Source organism: Rhamphochromis longiceps, linkage group LG1 (assembly GCF_057381845.1).
Source record: "Rhamphochromis longiceps isolate RC_006_pf linkage group LG1, R_longiceps_female_GT1.1, whole genome shotgun sequence".
NCBI lineage: Eukaryota > Metazoa > Chordata > Actinopteri > Cichliformes > Cichlidae > Rhamphochromis > Rhamphochromis longiceps.
In genome coordinates this window covers 22,279,184-22,292,416 of record NC_140557.1, presented here as the reverse complement: position 1 = coordinate 22,292,416, position 13,233 = coordinate 22,279,184, and the positions used below count along the sequence as shown (strand labels likewise).

Genomic DNA, 13,233 nt, shown 5'->3' with positions numbered 1-13,233 from the left:
TTCTGCTGTCTCCTGTCTTTGTAAGTAACTTTCTCATTTCTATTATGTGACACTTATGGCATGTTAACTAACGGACTTCTACCTTTTATTAATATTATTATGATTATTATTATTATTTGTATTTTCTGCTGGTCACAAAATGTTGCTGATGTTTTTCAAAGCTACAACGTTGTCAGATCTCTCTCTCCTCTTTTTAAATTAAATTACATTTTTTTAATATGTGCACGTTTCTACCGAGATTCCTTTTTTGAATGATAGCTGTGGGCCTCATCCAAACCCAGCTGATTATCTAAAACATATGCTCTGTTCGTGACAGATAAATTCCTCTCAGTAAAATCTTCTGTTATTGCAAGTGAGGGTCTGCCTGTAAGGTCCCAGTAGCTGGATTTTTGAGTAATATCAGATGTCAACTTACATTTGCTGAATCTGTTTAAAAAAATGAGGTGTTTTGTATTTCAGCTGTATCCAGTCTAACCTGCTAATCAATAGCTCTGCGTTAACGTACTGATGGTACATAATGGTTATTTTATTTTTAGTTTCTGTGTTAAAACTTAAGAACAAATACACCAAAACTACAGTAAAATGTCGTTTATGAAAGTAAAACTTAAACGTAACGCTTCGAACAATTTTCCATTATTTTCTAACGTTATACTGGTCAATATATAAATTTGTGTGTGTTTGTTTTTAATTATTTACAAAATAATATATACATGTATATCAAAATTCTGAAATAAGTGTGTAAATTTAAACAGTAAGACAGTCACCGACAAGTCTTTTATTTTTTGACACGTTTTTATAAAATGTAATAATTCACTTGTGTTCCAGTAAGTATATATCGTGACAATACTTGCATGTACTTAATTGACTGGCAAGAAATGCGCGTATGATGAAATAAATAAATAATATTTTTTTAAAATCTACACAAAAAAATCAAAAATGCATAATGTGAGACTCAGTCAATTAAATTAGAAATAATCTGAAGAGGAAGAAGAAGCTGCAGCCTTCTGGATGGTGTGAAAATGAAAACTAGGCGTATAGGACACCGTGACAAACTATAAAGAACACCGAATCTAATGCTGCTATATTTTAAACGGTGATGTAATTCACACAAATACATGCTGTTGTATCACAAAACTTAAGTAAATAAAAATAAAACAGCCTATCGCTCACCTGATCTCGTCACCTATACTCACAGATGACCGCATTTTCCTCTTAAGAAACAATAGTAATAATTATAATAAACTTTGACTGAAGTGGGAGGGGTCGCTGAATTACTCGTTTCCTAACGAGACAAATGAAAAAAAAAAGTGTCACTGAAGAAAAACTCTGGGGTGGAAAGGTCGCCCTTAACTTTTCAGTTGTTGTGTAGCTTGTAAGTGGTGTTAATTTAAGTAAGCTTATTAAACTTACTAAAAGCGGGCAGTAAGCTAACAGCCATCCTCCCTGTCTCCACTTTTATTTCGCCACCTCTCTCTCTCTCTCTCTCTCTCTCTCTCTCTCTCTCTCTCTCTCTCTCTCTCTCTCTCTCTCTCTCTCCCGTATCTCTTGTCTGGGAGGGGGAGTCCTGCCTCTTTGCCTTCCTCAGATCAATGCCCTGGCCACTCACTTTCTGATGTTGCACGACGGGAAATGCTTTGAATACTTGCGACATGGCTGCGCGCATTGATTGCCAAGATTGACAGCATCGTCTTCTCTTGTCTGAGTGTGTGAGAGAGGGAGATAAAGACCAGATAGACGGTTAACAAAAGGTACTTGTAGTTTTGTACAACTGAACTTCACAGAGAGTGGACGGGATCCCCTCCTATGGCCCCGAGTGAGCAGACTTAAGTTTTCGCTCAACAGATAGCTCGGTGATCATTTTCAGTAAAGTATAGCCGAGACTAGTTGCTGTTCTTTGCGCACGGGGAAGGACGCAAAAGTAGGCAATCATCAGCACGGCTCACACCAACAAGGTAAACAACACGTTTTCTCTACTTTTTCAACATGCCTCCTTCTCCTTATATTTCCACCTTGTGTTTAATTGCTGATTCCTTAAAGGCGAGCGCGCTGTCAGCGCGAGCGATCACACAACCTTGCGCGCGTTTTGCTTTAAAACTACTATTATTGTTTTTTATTTTATTTTTTTTACAAAGTAAACTGTGTGCAAAGCTTTCTCGAGTCGGTACATTTTGAGACTCGGAGAATGACTGTCAAACTTTAATCACTGAGACTGTCTGGTGCGTCGCTTTCACCTCAAACAAGCCAAGTCTACACGCGAGACGAGAGTGACGCGTGAAGTGCTGGTTGGAAGTGGCTCTGGTGACCTCGTAATTCATAAAAAGCGCGTTTACTGAACTTTATCACAAGTAAACTCTGCGGCAGCCCGATTCATCGCTCGCAGCTTTAAAATCATCTTCTTTTTCTTCTCCCTTTCAGCAGCGGGGAGCGTGCGGGCGGACTCAGGCTGCACGGTGCAATCTGCAGCGCTTAGACCAACCCCGACCGCTGCCACCGATAACGTTTCAACTATCTATCGTTGCCGAGTGTTGATTCTTAATCAGCTATTAAATGTTTGATGGTTGGTTGCGGTGTTCTGTGCGTGTTTACAGCGCCCTGTAACTTTGTTCTGCTGGTGGCAGTTTCCCTTCTGTCCACAGAGCGGTACCGTTCATTGACAGTGACGTGCGTCCCGGTAGGTTCCTGTCCACATGTGAGGTAGACAAGTTTATTTGAACCTTCCGCTTATGTCTCATTATACCCTCGTGCATCCAGAACCTTTGTTGCCTGAAGTTATCAGACCCCCACTAATCTTTTTTTTTTCTTCCTGTCCGAAACCTCGGAGTTTCTTGAAGCCGTGCAGCCTGGGAATTTGCTCTTCCTTAACTTTCTCCGGGGGTCAGGGGAATTGACCCCAAAAGAATGCATAAGCCATAAATTAAATTCAACAATCGCGGGGCTTGTCCATTTAGAGAAGATGTACTCGAACAGACAGTTTTCCATTTAAGCCGAAATATCTGAAGCTCCTCGCTCCCGGGATAAACGGAACAGAAGTTCCATTGTGAGAACTGTACATGTGTCCATTAGGAGATATTTTCTCACCTTTTATGTGTTTGTTGCCGCAAGACAGTTCCAGCAATGAATAGTAAGGCCTTCCAGTATAAAATGTTTTTTTTTTAGATATTTAGAGACGCCAGATTTTGGTCATATTTTAGGATACTAAAAAGCACTTAAATTTCAGACACACTGCTCATTGAGGAAATATTTAATTTTGCACGCACGTCAATTGATTTTGCAGGTTTATGAAAAATTGAAGATTTCCTAAAATATCACTCCAAGATCATTAATTTCGGCAGCAGCGGGTGTAGAGTGCCCCCTCATTTTAAGACGTTTTCCAAAATTAGACACACTCCCTGAGTAAAAAAAACAAAAAAAAAAAACAAAAAAAACAGCACTCTGAGGCTACTGCGGGACTTCTAATAACATTTTAATAAGACGGGAATCCACTATGACAACAGTTTAAACACCCCCCCCCCCCCGTTCTGTTTCTTCTTCTTCTTCTTCTTCTGTGTTTTCAGCGCCGAGCACGTGCATTTTTCGTCCACACAAACGACACACCTGTGGCTAATTAATGACACTGTAATTAACTCCGGCACCCCCCCCCCCCCCCCCCCCCCCCCCCGTTTTAAGACCTCAAACCCAGATAGCCCTCCCGCGCATTACTATTATTATTTTTGCCACAGTGATAAGAACACTCGGTAGTCCGCTCCTCCGCCCAAGTAAAGTTTTTAGTCCGTGTGGCATTTTGTTTTGCACAGTTGCTCTTACTGTGGCTGTTTACGCACGTTTCCTCATAAGGTAAGCCGGTTCTGGAGACCAAATGCAAGTCTAAATGGCACATTTATAATTAGACTGCCCATTCAGCACATTGTCCTGATTGCTATACAGGGACACTCGGCTCTGTCTCTATAAGAGTTTGTCTCTGACGGCTTGTGCAGCTCAGCGTGTCGCTCAGCAAAAGAGCGAGAGAGGGAAGAGTGAAAAGCGGCATTAGAGCTTTTTGATGCCAGCCGCGCTGGCTTTTATTGAACCTTTCTCACTTATTTTTCCACATGAGAACTACCGGCAACTTAATTAATGACCTACTGCACAATTGGTACATGCAGCTCAAATGTGCATTATAGTCGAAGTGTAACTAATTTTGGCAGTGTGATCCCCTTGAAATATTCACTGTATTTCTTTTTAAATCAATACTGCCACTGACATGTGCGCATTTATTTCACTGAAATTGGAAACAAATCTATTAAAACTCAACTAATCTGTGTATTTGTATGTTTCTCTGATACATAATACAGGGCAATAAAATCTTATGTAATGTTGCCTGGCCTTGCACCTTTCCTGTATTTTCAAAGACTAATCTGCGTTTTGATATTGGGGTGAGACTTGAGCTTTTTTGCAAGACTGAGAAATAAGGCAGCATTTCCCACCTGGACTCAGCATAAGATGTAGGGTCGCTAACACTGATCTGCCAGTAAGTTCAAAGTTTTTTAGGACCTACAGTTTGGCATGAAGGGAGGAAGCCTCACTAGCTGCTGCTCTGTCCATGTCCAGTGTCTCCAGTATTGCATGACATGGTGATTTTATATTTATATAATTTATATTTGTTTTACTGAGTGGAAGAGAAATGATGAGGCCATTTTAAAATGAGTTCAGACAAAAAAAACACAAACTGAATAAACCTCAAATCTTGCCTTTAACTGTCCTCATACACAGGTAGGATTTATTATTATTATCATTATTATTATTATTATAATTTAAAGCTCTTGAGCCAGCAATTCGTGGGATCAAAGAAAAAGATGGGAGCGAGTGAGAGGGAAGGAGGGCGAGAAAAGGGGCGCTGAAAGAAATGTGCTTCATGTGATGCTGTGAATATTAATGTCTTGCTCATATATGTGATTATCTGATTATTAACGGTTGATTCTGTTAACGCAGAGGGTACATTTGGCATAACTGTAAAGGGGGGGAGGGGGGAAGAAAAAGTCCCCGTCTCAGTGATGATATATCTTACCCATGTTATGTTATTTTAATGCTTAAAAAACTGTTATTTAACTCCAAGCCACACACTCATGCAAATGAAGGTGCTGGTGTGTGTAGGTTTCGTTTTACGGCCTTGCTCTTCTGCGAACAGTCTCACTCGGAGTGTGTTCCCTTGCCAAAATGAATTCTTTAATGATATTACAACCAATTCCGCTCACGATAAGCTGATTTGACACGCGCACAAGGAAAATAAAATGCACTCGCAGCGACATATCTCTTTATTCAGAAATGCAAATAATATTTTGCCACATGCAAACTGTGCAGTGTCGTGAATGACGATAACAATATGTGTATGAGTGTGTGCAGATTATTTCATAAAAAAGTTGAGTTTGTAATGAGGTGGCTCCGCTCCGCTCGGCTCGAGTTCTTTAACTTTCCATTTCTTTTCAATTGTTCTTGTTGTACTGTTATGTTATTTATCCTGTGTGTGTGTGTGTGTGTGTGTGTGTGTGTGTGTGTGTGTGTGTGTGTGTGTGTGTGTGTGTGTGTGTGTGTGTGTGTGAGAGAGAGAGAGAGAGAGAGAAGGGCGGGGGGCTTGGCATGCCTGCATACATGTGGACACTCTGCAAGAATGGCTTTACTCTTGCAACAGATAAAACTACTGTTGACTGTGATCTGAAATGTCAAAATCCAAAAAGTCACTACATCTCTCTCAACACACATATCATCACTGGGACTTTGGACACTTGTCTTTCCATTTGTACTGTTTTTTTTTGGGGGGGGGGGGGGGGTTTACAAAAAACAGCTATTTTATTCCAAGTGACAGGTCAAGAGTAGACTGTGGTCTGGGAGAGGGGAAGCTATAGCTAGGACCTAATGATAAACAGGATAAGAGGAGGTAAAGAACAGCAGGCCTGGTAAAGTTTGAGGCGAGGCGGGGGACTGTTGAAGGACCGCAGGAGTTAATGAATGTGGCAGCACGTGTTGTGACATCTGTCTTTCTAAGTGTTATCTAATTTGCTGCACAATCTTCCAACAATGATAAGAAGCGGTGCCATAGCATTTTCTTTTGGCAATTTTACCCTTCAACAACGAGTTCTTGACAACTTAGTAACACGCCACTAATTAATGTCACTAAATGAATTATGGCTCTTCGCTGTTTAGAAAATTGTCAGCTCTCACAGGCAAAAATACCGATGCTATCAAGGGTCAGTGGAGCCAGAAAGAGCGGACAGTGGGGCATCACCTCCATCAAGTCAGCCTCTTAAATGAAAAGCTGTGATAATGTGGAGCCAGGCAGACACATGCGAGCGAGTGTAGTACACCAGCTGTTTCAAAAGGCATCTTAAGGTTCCTCATTTGAAATTTCGCACAGCTTTGGCTGTTACATTGCCTCAATCTGAATGAGAGAGGTTTTTTTAATATTGTGCTTTTTTTCAAGAACACAGGTTCCTTTAATGTCAAAGATTCAACTTTATTGTGTGCTATTTCTTGTTTATTTTTTACTACTAACACATATGTGCGCCAACACTTACTGAACCTCAACAAAGGCAGCAGCGGTTTTTCCCTCTGCTCTGTTAGATCTCAGTGTCCCCCTGGCTGCTCTAAGTGAACGGTATTGCTGACATTACAAGATTACAGATTAAAAAAAATAAAAATAAAACCTAAATATGTGTATCATCACAGGAACTGTATAATTGCACAAGTAATGTAAGTGGCCCATTTTGATCTGCATCATTCACTCTCCCACCGAATATGTTTTTCTCAAAATAATTGGACATTTTCTTTCACTCCATAGCATAGTTGTGCATAATTAAGTTTGACTTCAAAATGCAACAGTCTAGGCTATGGTAAGTAGCCTTTGTTGATTTTTTTTTTTTAAATCACCCATTAATATGTAGAATTAATTGGAAAGGCGTTGGTGGCCGCATTTCTCTGACACAGGTCTGGGACTGTAATCAGGTGGAGGAATTAGCCCGGCTCATTGTTTTTTATGAATCACATGAAGATTTGTACAGTGGCTGTGTGAAGATGGTTGCCTCTATTTCCATATCAAAGAGGAACACAGTGCAGCCGGGCAGTAATTAAAATGTGGTGGATTTTGGAGTCCCTGCGCGCGCGCGCGCACACACACACACACACACACACACACACACACACACACACACACACACACACACACACACACACACACACACACACACGGGAATAGGGGCACAGGCATTAGTACACTTGCACAAACAGCATACAGACCAAGACTGAGAACTGTCAGGTTGTGCAAAAAGAGTGCAGGTGGTTGAAACTGAATTTTAAACAAACATTTGTGTCGCCCTCGTGTCTTTTTTTTTTTTTTTTTTTTTTTTTGTGCTACAGTTCGGGTATTAAAAAAAAAGTTTCTTTCTCCCTGTTTTTGTGGCAACCATTTTGTTAGCTACAGTCTGAAAGAGTCGTGCATTAATTATTATTTTGACTCACCAGCAGCTTTCACTGACTGCGGTCGTGCTACACTTTAATTTCAGCTGCAGAGGAAAAAGTGCTTATTTGTCAGCGCATGTGCTTTTAACAGATAGACAGATATATGGTCTGCATATGTGTGTGCGTGTATATTAGTGACCTTGCTCCAGCATACTGGGACTAATGAAAAAAAGAAGAAGAAGAAGCTGTGATCTTTTGCCCCAAGTGATTTCTGCCCTATTAGAATTGTAGAAGCTCTGAAGACCTGAGATTGTGTCTTGTAAGTGAACAAGGGAAAAGAGATTAGTGTAATGTGGGCCTTTGCGCTGCTTACACACAAAAGCATCACAACAAGCCTTTTCCTTGTGATTCCTCCCATTGTGTGCGGATCAGGCCATCCCATGGGCAAGCTGCTGCCTTGGAGGAAGCATTAAAACACTCCATGAAAATAACTTGAGCCAGCACGGGCAGCTGTGACACCGGGGGTTTTCGTGTAAATATAATGTGAGGGAATGCCATAAAAACCTCGCTATCTAATAAGGGAGAAGCTGTGCAAATATGGCATATTGCACGTATTTGAATTTCTCATTTGTCATGAATACCCACGCTGTAAGAATGCATCAAGCAATTCAGCATTTAGGACCGAAATCATTTATACAATTTAATCAAGTATTAATGTTTTTTACAATGTTTTATGCACTCTATATTCTCAGAAGGCAGTAGTTATTTTTGTATTCAAGTTAAGCAGGTCTCCACGGTCCTTTAAAGCCGAACAATTAGGCATTATCCAATTGGTGGAGTTTAATAGCTCGGCTTGGCATCTGCCAGCTTGATCTGACATGAGATGTAAAATATGCCTCACAGTTGCATCTAAGCCAGCCAATTTGGCTTCATTATTCTATGGTGGAGCATTAACGATACTGGGAGCTATTTTTTTTGAGCACACGATTGTTTCTGTGTGCACATTTGCCTGCTCGCTTGTACATAGCATTAATGCACATATGCACATCTATATTGTTTTTTTTTTTTTTACTGTGCACTGAAGCTAAGTGAAAATAATGATCAATTTTGTCGTAATCTCCAACTTGGACTCACAAAGCAGAACGCTAGCTGATATGCGCGATTTATAATGGTGTGCGCACAGTAAATGCTATAACAAAGAGCCTTTAATGTGTTATAAATGCCACCTGTAGAGTTCATTATTTTTTAAAAGGCAAGCCTTTCATAAAAACTATTTGCTATATAAAAACTCTTTGCTGCTGCTAAATTTTTAAGCTCTCCACATATTGTGTGTTGTCCCTCTTGGGTGGAAACAAACCCTGATCAAGCACTTGCATCATGGAGCAGCTACGGTGACATCTAAAACAGGCGAGGAAGTTATGGAAAAGAAAAGGATGTACTGGGCCAGAAGTCATTTTCCCAACAGCTTCTCCCGAGGAAAACACTAATGTACAAAGCCAAAAATAAATCAAAGTGACAAAGAGGGAGGGTGGGGGAATAAATGGAAAGGGTCTTGTGGCTAAAGTTCTGATGAGTTTAACCATAGCATCTCTTCTTGCCCTGGTCTTTTGTTGCCTTTCTGAATAATTTCTTTATACAGTTACTTGGATGTGTTACAAATCTGTGCTCTTAATGTGCATTATGAGAAAATGGCTTCAGCAGACTCGACCGCAATCTTCTCTTGGTCTCTGTCTTTCTCCCGCTCTGGATGTCTGTCTTTGTTATCCCCTCTCTCCCACTCACTCTGTTAGTGAAGTGGGGCGGGGGGGTGTTTAGGCACTGTTGGTAAAAAGATGAGCTAAAAGTAGATTTTCTGAGACTAAAACTCTGCACAAATAATGATGTTGGTATTCACGTCGCCCCAGACCCCTCTGACGTTGAGATTAAACTTGGTCTTCTTCAGTCCAAGAAATGGATTTTTGTCCTGACCCACAGTTGGTGAATTTTTCACAGGGAAAATGTTACATTTTCGAGGTGATTGATAACATTTAGTGTCCTTAATTTGAGTCTGCGAGTATATGTCTTTGTAGCATCAGAGAAGCAGCTGGAAATATTTTTATCCATCACTCTGACGACTTGTGCTACTATAGAACCATAACAGAAACACTAATGCTGGAAAATATGAACTTTCAGCTTAAACCAAATTTGAATTAACAACCATCTGCTTGTTCTTTTGAAGATCCATGAGTTAACATTCATACTTTAGAAACAACTGTTGGAGGCAGTGGAAACATTTTACCCACTCTTAAATTGCACAAGAAACCTCTGATTGGCTCAGCTGTACATTTATAAGCAAAGTGCAGCTCTAGCAATGAAGGCCAAAAAAAAGGCAACTCGGAGCTTGAAGAATAAAATCAGAGAGAGTACCATCTGTGACAATCTCCTGTTTCATGAATGGTACTAAAAAAAGAGAAATCTGCTGAAATGACAGAGAAAGACTGGGGTTTGGCCCGTGCAGAAAGTTTCCCATGAGCGTCTTTGAAAATCTTATGGGATAGCCACTCTGGCACACGCCACCCGCCCACATACAATATACGCACACATACAAAACACAGAGTGGTGTTTCTGCCAGGCATATGATTGTAGAAATCTCTGGGAGGAGGCCCGTGTGAAGCAAGATGATTGGCAGGTGGTGGGTAGGGATGTACAGGGATTGGACAGGAAAGAATGTCAACACTTAATCTTTTTTTCCACAAGACAGGATGGTGTGTAAAATATACAACTTAAAAAAAAATTCTGCTTTTTGCTCCATTATTGCACAATATTCAAGTTCACCTTCTACACACCACAATATGTGACTAATTTCCAGCTGCAATTTACCCTCGCTGTCAAATGTTGTTTGGAGGATTATGTTCCTGTACGTCAGCTCATACGGAGGAGGTCAGGGTGGATGGTCAGGCAACTAAAGTCTTCTGTGGTAGCTGGAGTTTGGACCCAGTGATATTCAAGTTGACGTTTCACGCTGAGATGGTCGCAGTATTTTTGCGAACCGCTAAAGAGGCTTCAGCTTTCCAAACATAGCCCTAATGCATTTGCAGCAAGCAGCTTTTTGCGTATCTGTAACCAAGTGCTTGTTTGTATTTCCTAAACATTACCGTGAAAATGCAATTATGCTTCAGTTACGAAAAAAGGATATTGCACAAACAAATGACAAACTTTATATTGACCAGGAAAAGAAAACGCTCCTAAAAAGGCGAATTAAGAAGAATATATAAAAATGAAACTTGACAGCCTGTGAAAACACCACCGCTTGACTTAGGTGTATGTGTACACAGACTGTTAGACTTCAGAGGTTTCCTTGTTCAGCATAGCTACGGTTTTTTTGTGTTAGTAAGGAGAAAGGCTTTGTGTTCTTGGTTAGGGGTGGGGTAGATTAAGGAGGTCCCTCCTCATCTTCAGCAAAGCTAAATTTATTGGTTACCATCTGCAGGGTGGAGGAGTTTGGGTTGTGGCCAGGCCAAAGAAAGGCTTCTAATTAAACAGTCATCATTATCAACTTGTGGTCAGTGATCATCATCCCCAACACTGGTTCTCCAAGATGAACATGGAATCATGAGGCTTTCCTTGAAGCCCATTCTGGATTGAGTCAGAATAGAAGAAACAGAGGAGCAAAGTGCTAGTGAGAACATTTTTTGTTTACTCTTTTGGCAGAACAAGCAGCATGAGGCCCTGTGCCATATCCACTCAGGTTTAAACAATTATCCGACATCAGAGAAACCAGTAGAGCCTCAGCGCTGGCACAACCGTCATGCTTTTGCCGGCTGTACTTCAGCCTATGGTTTCAGACATGGCCAAGTGTCACATGTAAGCAGAGCTTTCGATAATTTCAATTAGTGTAAGAGGGTGTGCCTGCAGTATCTGTATCACTGCTGCTGGAGGAGCTTTCCTTTGAGCTTGACAGCCCCTTAATATAGTATTTCATGGTTTGATGTGTGAGTGACACAGAGGCGCTCCAAGAGGATGGCAAAATGGTTTATTAGGACCTAATTAGAGCTCTGTGATTAAAGGGGAAGTGACTGTGATTAGGAGACCTGCAGATGATGTGGAAACATGGATGAATATTCAGAGGAGAAAAAACATAGTATGTATTAGCCTGTGGGTGTTTTATGTGTGTTTGTGTCTGTGTGAGAGCCTTTGTAGAATATCTAAGCACGAAAGAGTTCATGGTGCCTCAGAGCAGTCATGTTATGGTATCATCTTTACAACAGATCTCAGCAGAGGAGCTTTACAACTTAAGCTATTAGGTAAAAATGCACCAATGAATACGATACCAAAAACAGCTGATCTTCTCCTTTTTTAAAAAGAAAAAAACAAACCTAAATGTGCACACCGAGTAGCTCTCGTCTCACAAACATTGTTCAAAACAAAACACGAACAAGGGCTTTTTTATGATTTTGGTGCAGCATGTATGAGTGGACGTTCACAGCCAATTGAACTTGAAACCATAAGGAATGTTCTGCAAAGCGGGGTCTACTTTGGGAAGCTTAGAGCACTCGCAAAGAATCACACATTCTTGCGAGCTTCAGAGTATGCGCTGTTTAATCAAAGAGATACAGTGGGGCAAAAAAGTATTTAGTCAGCCACCGATTGTGCAAGTTCCCCCACTTAAAATGATGACAGAGGTCAGTAATTTGCACCAGAGGTACACTTCAACTGTGAGAGACCGAATGTGAAAAAAAAATCCATGAATCCACATGGTAGGATTTGTAAAGAATTTATTCGTAAATTAGGGTGGAAAATAAGTATTTGGTCACCTCAAACAAGGAAAATCTCTGGCTCTCACAGACCTGTAACGTCTTCTGTAAGAAGCTTTTCTGTCCCCCACTCGTTACCTGTATGAATGGCACCTGTTTGAACTCATCATCTGTATAAAAGACACCTGTCCACAGCCTCAAACAGTCAGACTCCAAACTCCGCCATGGCCAAGACCAAAGAGCTTTCGAAGGACACCAGGAAAAGTATTGTAGACCTGCACCAGACTGGGAAGAGTGAATCTACAATAGGCAAGCAGCTTGGTGTGAAAAAATCAACTGTGGGAGCAATCATCAGAAAATGGAAGACATACAAGACCACTGATAATCTCCCTCGATCTGGGGCTCCACGCAAGATCTCATCCCGTGGGGTCAAAATGATCATGAGAACGGTGAGCAAAGATCCCAGAACCACATGGGGGGACCTGGTGAATGACCTGCAGAGAGCTGGGACCAAAGTAACAAAGGTCACCATCAGTAACACACTACAACGGCAGGGAATCAAATCCCGCAGTGCCAGACGTGTTCCGCTGCTGAAGCCAGTGCATGTCCAGGCCCGTCTGAAGTTTGCCAGAGAGCACATGGATGATACAGCAGAGGATTGGGAGAATGTCATGTGGTCAGATGAAACCAAAGTAGAACTTTTTGGTATAAACTCAACTCGTCATGTTTGGAGGAAGAAGAATACTGAGTTGCATCCCAAGAACACCATACCTACTGTGAAGCATGGGGGTGGAAACATCATGCTATGGGGCTGTTTTTCTGCCAAGGGGACAGGACGACTGATCCGTGTTAAGGACAGAATGAATGGGGCCATGTATTGTGAGATTTTGAGCCAAAACCTCCTTCCATCAGTGAGAACTTTGAAGATGAAACGAGGCTGGGTCTTCCAACATGACAATGATCCAAAACACACCGCCCGGGCAACAAAGGAGTGGCTCCGTAAGAAGCATTTGAAAGTCCTGGAGTGGCCTAGCCAGTCTCCAGACCTCAACCCCATAGAAAATCTGTGGCG

At 41.3% G+C, this 13,233-nt stretch overlaps 1 protein-coding gene across 9 annotated transcripts in view; it reads left to right on the top strand.

Moving 5' to 3' along the window:
• The window catches only part of sox6 (SRY-box transcription factor 6), a 135,928-nt gene continuing 122,695 nt past the window's right edge, over nucleotides 1-13,233 (top strand). For 8 of the 9 annotated variants that reach the window (XR_014910663.1, XM_085402559.1, XM_085402549.1 and 5 more), the window contains exon 1: nucleotides 1,572-1,952. The gene's annotated coding sequence lies outside the window, so the exon portion shown is untranslated. Of the gene's footprint in view, nucleotides 21-1,571; nucleotides 1,953-13,233 lie in introns of those variants that run through there. The other variant, XM_085402518.1, reaches the window with a different exon arrangement.